The sequence below is a fragment of the Galeopterus variegatus genome, unplaced genomic scaffold, assembly GCF_000696425.1.
Source record: "Galeopterus variegatus unplaced genomic scaffold, G_variegatus-3.0.2 Scaffold280, whole genome shotgun sequence".
NCBI classification, from domain to species: domain Eukaryota; kingdom Metazoa; phylum Chordata; class Mammalia; order Dermoptera; family Cynocephalidae; genus Galeopterus; species Galeopterus variegatus.
This window is the reverse complement of record NW_007726391.1, coordinates 70,879-79,878: the sequence shown is the minus strand read 5'-3', so window position 1 is coordinate 79,878 and position 9,000 is coordinate 70,879. Positions and strand designations below refer to the sequence as shown.

The following is a 9,000-nucleotide window of genomic DNA, read 5'->3' as shown; positions in this document are numbered from 1 at the left end:
GTCCTCCGGTCTGGCGTCGCAGGGGCCAAAAGGCACGGGGTCCAGGCATTTCACAAATACTGCTTCGGTTGTGAGGGCTGCAGTTATCTCCAAGTGCTGCCACCCTGTCCCGGTGTTGTCTCATCAGAGGGTACCAACAAAGCCAGGTGCTGACTTTAAGATTTGTGTGATTTTGCAGCATCTACACTTGTTCTATAGGCGCTGACTCGACCCCTTCCATCCAGCGTTCATATCCCTCTCTAATCTGTAATGTTGGTCCGGCTGGGATATCCAGTCTGAAATTCCATTTCCCTACTGTAGCGAAGTTAAGACATACAGAAAACATATCTTGGATATGACTTGCAAAAAACTTTTTTGGTAGCGTGATTATGTTTCATTCCCAGAAAGGCTTGTTTATTAAACCCCTGGGTCCTAACTAAAATAACTCACATTTGTGGGTGTTCTTCTGACTGCATTTGTGATACCTATTTCATATGGAAAGTTTGAATGGAGATTCTTTGTAAAATATCAGTAACATTAAAACTTATCAGTATTCTGTATTAAATAGATGAACGTTCAGATATACATTGTAAAAACTTTGAAACGTTTAAATTTCCCTCATGTTCTATGATTTAAGAATCATTTGCAACAATTCTATGGCCTCTTTGATATACAGGAAAACCTGTTTTCCTCAGATCTGTTATTTCTATGGAAGTATTTTCTGTTTAATTTGGTTAGCTTATATAGTTCTGCAGTGCCACACAAACCTTTAAGTCTGCACTTGTATTTCCATGTATAAGCTGCTTTGTTAGTGCTAACAGCACTCCGAGATAACTAGCTCTCACAACCAAAACATTTATTTATCCGTCCAGAGGCATCAGCTGAGCCATAGTCATCTGAACACGTTGGTGCCATGTGTTTTATATTGATTTGATTTCTACTTGCTGACCGCCCGAATTCTTTACTGCTCTACCCCGTGGCTTTGCAACCTTGGGCTGATGGGCATACTCCGACTAAGATATTGTCCGTGGAATATCGATTTGAATGACTTAAACAGTCTCTTTATAAATCTTAGAATTCGTTCTGAAAGACAAGAATATTTTAGACTAACTTTATTGAACCCCAAATTTACCATTTCTGCACAGATTTTTTTTTTTTTTTTGGTTAATGCCTTCTCAGCAATAAACACAAATTAGCAAAAGGACTGATATAGGTCATTAGCTCCAGCACACCCAAGAGAACTGTTACTTTCCTCGGAAAATGTGAGGAGGAACTGTGTTAGAGGTTCCCCATGAGGGACCTCACCTCTTCATTGTGAGTTTGTTGGCCCCTCTCATGCTGATTTAGGGATTTTAGATTTCTACAGCTATCAAATAATGACTCCAGAAAGAGAGAAACTTGAAGTTAGCGTTTATTTCTCTTATTGTAAAGCCGATGCTGCTGCATTTAGAGTGTTATTTCTTAAAAAGTAGAAGCGGAGACAGACTAGGAGATTCTTGCATTCGTACTGTAGACCAAGGTGGTGGCAGAAGAACTGGAGAAAAGTAGATGGATTCTAGATGTTTTTAGGAGGTAGAATTGATAGGTTTTGGTGTGATGAGTTGCAACCTAAGAGATGATAGAGGAAGAATCTCGGCTAGGATTGTCATAAAATACAGGACACCCAGTTAAGTTTTAATTTCAGAAAAACAATAATTTTTTTTAGTGTTAGTATGTCCCATGTAATGCACTTTGAATATCTGAAATTCAAATTTAACTGGGCATCCTGTATTTTTATTTGCTAAACATGGCAATCCTTCCCTCAGGTTTCTGGTTTGAATATAGTGGTGCCATTTATTGGTGATGTTTATAAAGAACTGCTTTGGAAATTTTCAGGATTAGAAAACAGACAGACACTTGGCCATTCAAATTAAGTATTCTAGTACTAATTTTATCCTGCTTAAGATTTAGATGGCAGGAAACTGATTTTACTGGTTTTTAAAAATGTCCTGTGCACATGTTGTTGAAGGTAAATGGAAAAAAATTTTAAAAGACAATTCATATATCTTCCTTGTAATTGCTGGGAATAGCAGATGTATACAGTGGATTAGCAGATGAGGATATTCTATGAACTGCTGCTGTATAAGATATTTCTGTCTTAAATTTTAGGAGTAGACTAATTGTTAAATATTGTTGTCTTCGCATCTAGTTGTGGTGCGGTAGAACTACAGCTATTTTTCTCTTGAGTGGTGTAGAAATTTAGATAGTGGAGGCATGTTCCTTCTGAGGGAGAGTCATGCATCTCTGTAACATCATAGAGTAAATTTCTTAGTTGTGGTTTGTAAGCTGTCATTCCAGGAAGAACCAGTAGTGACCCTGAATTCTATATTGGGTGCCTACATACTACACTAATAGTTTACAGGCACTTCTGAGACTTCAAGTTTGCTTCAGACATTCCATGAGTGTATAACTTTCTTGGTATGCTGACATTAAATTTCTTTTACTCGACATGTGTGTTTAATCAACTGAGTTTATATTCATTATATTGAAAACACTTGTTGAGAAAGCAAAATGATTTGTTATACTCCTGTTTAATCTTTCATTTCTAAGGCTGATCATCCCAGTCTTTTAATATCTCTTTGCGGGATATGTCAGGTGTTGAAAATGGAGGTAGACTACAGAATCAGTACTCAGCTATTTTCCTCTTGGGTGATATAGAAATTTAGATGGTTGAGGCATGTTTCTTCTGAGGGAGAGTCTTAGTTTTATCTCTGTAACATCATAGAGTTAATTACTTAGTGTGGTTTGTAAGCTGTCATTCCAGGATGAAACATTAATGATACTGAGTTCTATTTCAGAATGTTGATAGGTTGCAGGAAATCTACCTATGACTTTAAGAAATAGGGATAATTTTTCTCACAGAACAAAAAACAGTGGGAGAGGAAATAAATATTGCAAATATTTTGATTAATTTTGAATTTATATTGGCTTTACCCCAAATGTATTACTAGCTCGTCTACTTTATTCCCTTATTGTTATCTCAAATTAACTTCTTCCAAAATGTTTACTGTTGAGAAGGCACAAGAATCTACCATACATGGATTCTGAGTGTGTTTACTATATGATTTTCATTTAAAAATACTTCTTAAAATGTTATGTAAAATAGGAATGGTCATTTAAGGAATTCCCATCTTCTGATATACCGTGTGATCTCATCTTTTACCCGTCAGGTATGTATAATTATGTTTTAAAATTTCCAGTTCACAGATTTTGAAATTTATCTTTTGTTATTTATTTTTTACTTGTGCTCAGTGAATAGCTTATAATTGTTATCTTCTTGGTGAACTGAATCTTTTATCAATATATAATGAGCTCTTTACTGCTAATAATGAGTTTTTCTACTTTGATATTAATATAGCTATATCAGTTTTCTTTTGGTTATTTGTTAACTCTTCTGTGTCCTTAGGTTTTAGGATGTTTATAAGAAAATAGCTTATAGTTGGACTTTTTATAATTTTGATAATTTTTGATGTAACAAATTAGTTCATTTACATTCATTATTATTATAAATTTATTTGGACTCATTTCTGCTCACTTATATTTGTTCTTTGGTCTTTTTCCCCCTCTTCCTTTGGAATACATAAGGTCCTTTTTCTCCCTTTCATTTTCCCTGAAGAGTATGGAAATTATATATTCTATTTTTGTTTTTCTAATGCTTACCTTTGAAATTTTAACATATTTAAGATCTGAAACTGATCATTCTCTTTATACTCCTCTCTAACAGTGTAAGAACCTTGGAATATTTAACTCCTCTTGTCCTGTCCTACATTATAGTTGGTTATTGTCCAGTATTTTTGATCTATATTTTAAATCTACAAATTAGACATAATTGTCAAGCTAATGCTTGTATACTTTTACACGTACTTTTACCACTGTCTTTGTTCAGCATTCCTTCTTGCATGCCATATCTTCCTTATGGAATTATTTTCTCTTTTCTGAAGAATATCCTTTAGAAGTTCCTCACATCAGGGTCTAATAATAGTAACTGTCTCTTTTTGTCTGCCTGAACATATACTTATTTTGCCCTTGTTTTGGAAATCAGTTTTCCTAGATGTATAATTCTCTAAGCATTTAGAAGATTGTGTAAACCAAGGCAAATAGCCAGGGAATACGCACCAGACTTTCTGAAGCAGCGTTCAGTGGGGGGAACTCACAGAGAAAAAGTCAGTTACAAGTGTGCCATGACCCTCTGGGGCAGCACTTAGCTCCCTGGTGGGGACAACTTCAGACTCCAGCAGAAACCCAGACCCCACTGAGTGACCAGGGGCCGGGATACAGAAGGGCTATGCTGGGATGGAACCTTGGCTTACCCTGTTCAGCTCAGCATTGGTGGCTTTGGGTTGTCCTCGCCCCCTCGCTGGCTTGATCGAGGTCTGTCTAACTCTGTATGATGTGTCAGGGGATTGGCTCCGTCAGTGTTCATGGTTAGGGAAGCACCAGCACATTTCCTAGCAGTTGGTATAGGAACTAGAAATACTATGAGCCTGGTTTTATTACAAAAGAGGATTAACGTGTGTTTTAGGTGTCACTGAAGCTTGATAAGACTCAAGATTGGAATCTAGTGCTGAAAAGATAAAGGCCTGTTCAAAAGGAAAGACCTGTTAGGAGGTGGCCATGGGCTCTGAATGTCAAAAGATATACATCTGTGGGGAAATCCATGAACCAGAGAGAAAAAACGCAGAAAACGTATTGGAAAGAAGAACAGAGATGACGTAACTGTTCATTTGTTACTGGTCACATAAGTGAGTGGAAAAATGGCAGACGGGTAGCTGATGTAGACGGGAAAGTAAGAAGTAGCAGAACAGACACCTGCCGACATGTTTAGTGAGGTCTAATTGCAGTTTCTCCACTTCCTCTATTGACAGTTTAACTTATCCTACAGCAGACAACTTGAGAACTTTACTTAATTGGGAACATTAAAGAGAAATTGATTAACCAAGTAGCAATGAAAGAAACCTTGAGAAAAAGCAGTCCTATGAAGGTATTTATTGTTGAAGCTCAGGGGGGATTAAGAAGAATACTACCGTACATAGAGTCTAGATTTTTAAGAAAGCAGATATTGAAAGTTTCAAGAAAAAAAAAAAGATAGGTATTATCACTAGACAGTGCTGGAAAGCATATTGACCCAAGAAGTTTGTGAAACTGTCAAAAATATGATTCGGAACATCCAAATCAAATGCTCTTTCCTGAAGAGTTAAAATCAGGCAATCAAATAAATAGAATATACAGGTAGTGTTCCTTGGAGCTTATAATTTAAAAAATATATATAAAGCAAGAAGGTTATACACAATTAGCATCAAGAAGGTTACAGCTCTAAATGAGTGGAGGCTTTAAAAAATGCTATAGATTAAAAAAAAAAAATCTTCTAAAGTGTGTTTAAAACAAGGAAGTGTGAGGCTGCTGCCTAGGGCCCAGCCCTGTTGTATTACCTTGATTTATGACAGAGAAAGTGGCTCTTATCATGTGCTCTGTTAATGACACAGACCATCAGACTCAGAGAGGATGAACTTTCACAAGATGGGTGAGGATGCAAAGGACACCCATGGGCTTATCTCCTGGCATAAAATCCTGGGAGCACTTGAGTTTACAACCACAGAATTGTTTCAGTGATCTAGGAACTTAGAAAGGTGCTTGGAACTTGGAACTTGAAAGAGTAGATGTGCATAAATAGGTTTGTACTAATTCTAGATGAGACAGATTATTTATAAACCACTAGAAGAGGAAGTTGTTGCCACCAGTCTCCGGCATGAATTCACTTCATGTTAATCTAATCTCTTGCTAAAGTTCTGACTGGTAGGTCAGGAAAATGCAGTAGATTTAGATTATCTGAACTCTGGCAGAAGATAGGTTTGTTTTTGTGATGTCTTACTAACAGAATTGAGAAAAGGGAAATTAATCTTAATATAGTTAGATGAATAACATTGTTTGAGTGACTCTCTTCAGAGATTACTTGGGGGGACTTTTCTAATGGTGGGTCGGTCACAGGACTGTGATTTTGCCCTTGTCTAGCCAATGGCAATTTTCTTAATTTCTTCCTTTTTTCAGAAACCATTTTTAGAATCTTTTAAAAATGTGTAGTTTGGTTAAGCCAGCTCTCTAGTGGGGCACTTAGCCTACCTTAATCCAGAGATGATGTCGGGGTATTCAGAGTAGAGATGGCAAAGATAGGACTTTCCCATGCCCCTGCACACCTTGCTACAGTGGCATAGCACTTCCCAGTGAGTTCGCCTCACTTGCCCCTCAACGCTGTGAAGCCTGTTTACATCTCCAGTCTAGAGGCAGGATTGACTAGCAAAACCCTCTGGGTCCACTGTCAATACCTTTCATCAACAAAGTGCTGAGTAATTGTTGAGTGGCTGCCAATGCAGGGCACTTGCTCAGGGCTGCCTGGAGCTATTTTATGTTGGTGAAGCATTGTACAGTGTGCTTTAATGTTTCGAGGACACGAAGATAGAATGACCTCTTTTTAGGAAGGTTGAGTTGCTCAGTGAGAAAATGTATCTAAGGAGAGAATAACACTGCACCTCTGTAAAGGCAGATTCATCTAAGGAGTAAGAAAAGCAAGGCCAGGAGTCTCCTAAAGAAATAATTTACGGTCTGCGTAATACTACTGAGTGAGCCCATAAAATTACAATATGGTGATTTTAAACAGTTTTTTTTTTAAAGCGTGAATCTTTTACTCCATAGAATATTGTGTGAAAGTCATTGCACTACACACCATGAAACATATTGTAATAATTTTTACATAGAAAAATTTTAAAGCAGGTATAATTAAACACTTTAGTAAAAAGAAAAACTTAACTCTAAAAAGTTCCTTAGATCTTTAACTTTGAACAATATGATTTGGTTATGTTCCTCCATTATGTGTTTTACATTTCTTGCAAAATATGCATGTTGATAAATTAAGAGGCTGTAATTAATTAGCTTACCAAAATATGACTTTAGTTCTAAAATAGTTGATATGATTATATTTTAATAATTATGTGGAAGAACTAGTTGTCTCTGAAGGCTACTTGTACTTCACAGCAATAAAATTATGCCATTGTCTTATTGAAGCATACTTATTCTGTTTTTTCCTCTCTATAAGAGGAGGATTGGGGAGATCAAGAGAGGAAAGGAAGGGTTTACAGCTTCAGCCTAAGCAGGGAGTTTCTAGTCATTAAGATAACAAGCTGAAAATAAGGGGCAAAGTAATAAGCGAGTATCTCCTTCATTTATACCTTCCTGGAAATTATCTGGTGCTTCAAAGGGCTTCTTCACAATCCTAAATCTTGTGATTTTATTGAAATTCAGATTAGGTATTGATAGTGAACATTTTATATTGCGGTCTGGCATTTTAGCCTATAATTAATTCTTGCTGATGGGTTTAAAAATGGAGGACAGGTTAATAAAAGTTACCTATTAGGATGGTAAAACTGGTTCCTGCCATTATTATTTTTAATTTTATGAGTAACCATTTTTGGTTCAGATTATTATTTTTTTTAACGAGCCGTTTCTTCTGTGTCATGGATCTAGTTTCTTCTTTGTAAGGATATTAATTATACTCTTTTGATCTTTTCTTCTTCTCTCTGCCTTGTCTCCAGCCCTTCAAGTTGCATTCTTCCTGCTTGTATAGGTTTTGTTCTTTCATGTGAGAGGCTGGTGATCTGGGGTTGTCCATTTGTATTTAAGTGAAGCGTGTAATTCTGTGTCACTTGGAGAAGCTTTTCTGTTGCACGTCACTATGGGATGATGATATGGAGACTCAGCTCTTTCAGTGCCACTCTCTGTAGGTCTTTTCTCTAGGGCAGTTTAGTTTTTTCCAAAACTTTTAGCAGCCTCCTGCCTGTAGTGGTAGTCTTCCTGCTGCTGTTTGTGTATTCAGCTTTTTGCTTAATCACCCTCTTTTCACACTCAGTCCTGCTCTCCACCGTGCTTGATGTCTAGTTTGGAGCCTCTTGCTCAATATTTATATAGAAAAACCACGTGCCTGGGTGGGGTGAGGATAACCACCAGGGAAAGAATCACTGCCCTCATTCCCACTTCTAATCATCCCCCCATACCACGTCCCTGCCTCTTAATGCCTAATTCCTGCCATCAGTTTCTGGACTTTTCGGAAGTCCTGTGACTTGAGTTGGTTTTCTACTGAGTGTTGCCTTCTCTGGGGGTGTCTGATATTCTGATTTCTGAGCACTGCTAATTTCTCCCATCTGCTTTCAGTGTCCCACAGATGTGTTTCTATCTCTTCTCTGCTTTTCAGTCCCTCCAATTTGCTTTAGTCTTGGGTTTTACCATTTAAAAATAATTTTATTCACATTTTAGTGGTGTTTCAAGAGGAAGTAAAATAATGCCATATTTAATCAAAATCTCTTCCTCTCATACACAAGCACTTCAAGACCCATCCCAGGTCCCACACATTTCATGAAAGCTTTTCCCTGTAACTCTAGTTGCCCGTGATGTTTCTTGCCCTGAAACAAATAAAACGCCTATATTTCACTTCTTTGTCATATATTTGTTTCTGTGGGCATACAACTGAATTAATGTTTTTTTTTCTTATTACTTTATCTTGTTTTTAAAAGTTTAAAGCACTTAAAACTTTAAAAAGAACTATATGTTAATCTCATTCAGTTCATATTGCTTATTTTAATTATTATACCCCCGTCGTGTTTATACAAAGCATTAGGTTGGCCATTGCAGGGGCATATCTAAAGATCTATCTCCTAGAGGCATATGGTCTTTTGGGAGTAACAAGATAAACTCAAATAACTGTGAGACATGACATCGGTGGGAGGGGGGCATGTGGCGAGGAAGAGGTGGGGAAGCCTAGTGTGCTCGCACGGGAAATAAATGATGAAAATTCCATAGTTGGGAAAGCTGTAAGCTTTATTCAGGTAAGAACAGGTTTAATTTTATGAAATTTGAGGTTTCTGTAAAGGAATAATAAGTCCATCTGGTGGCTGGTGGGCGATTTCTTTTTTTTTTTTTTTCTTTTTTTGTGTCCGG

The 9,000-nt window shown here is 37.1% G+C and overlaps 1 protein-coding gene across 1 annotated transcript in view; it reads left to right on the top strand.

Moving 5' to 3' along the window:
• LOC103585858 (protein FAN-like) overlaps positions 1–9,000 on the top strand; it is a 190,747-nt gene that overhangs the window by 125,734 nt on the left and 56,013 nt on the right. The window lies entirely within an intron of this gene.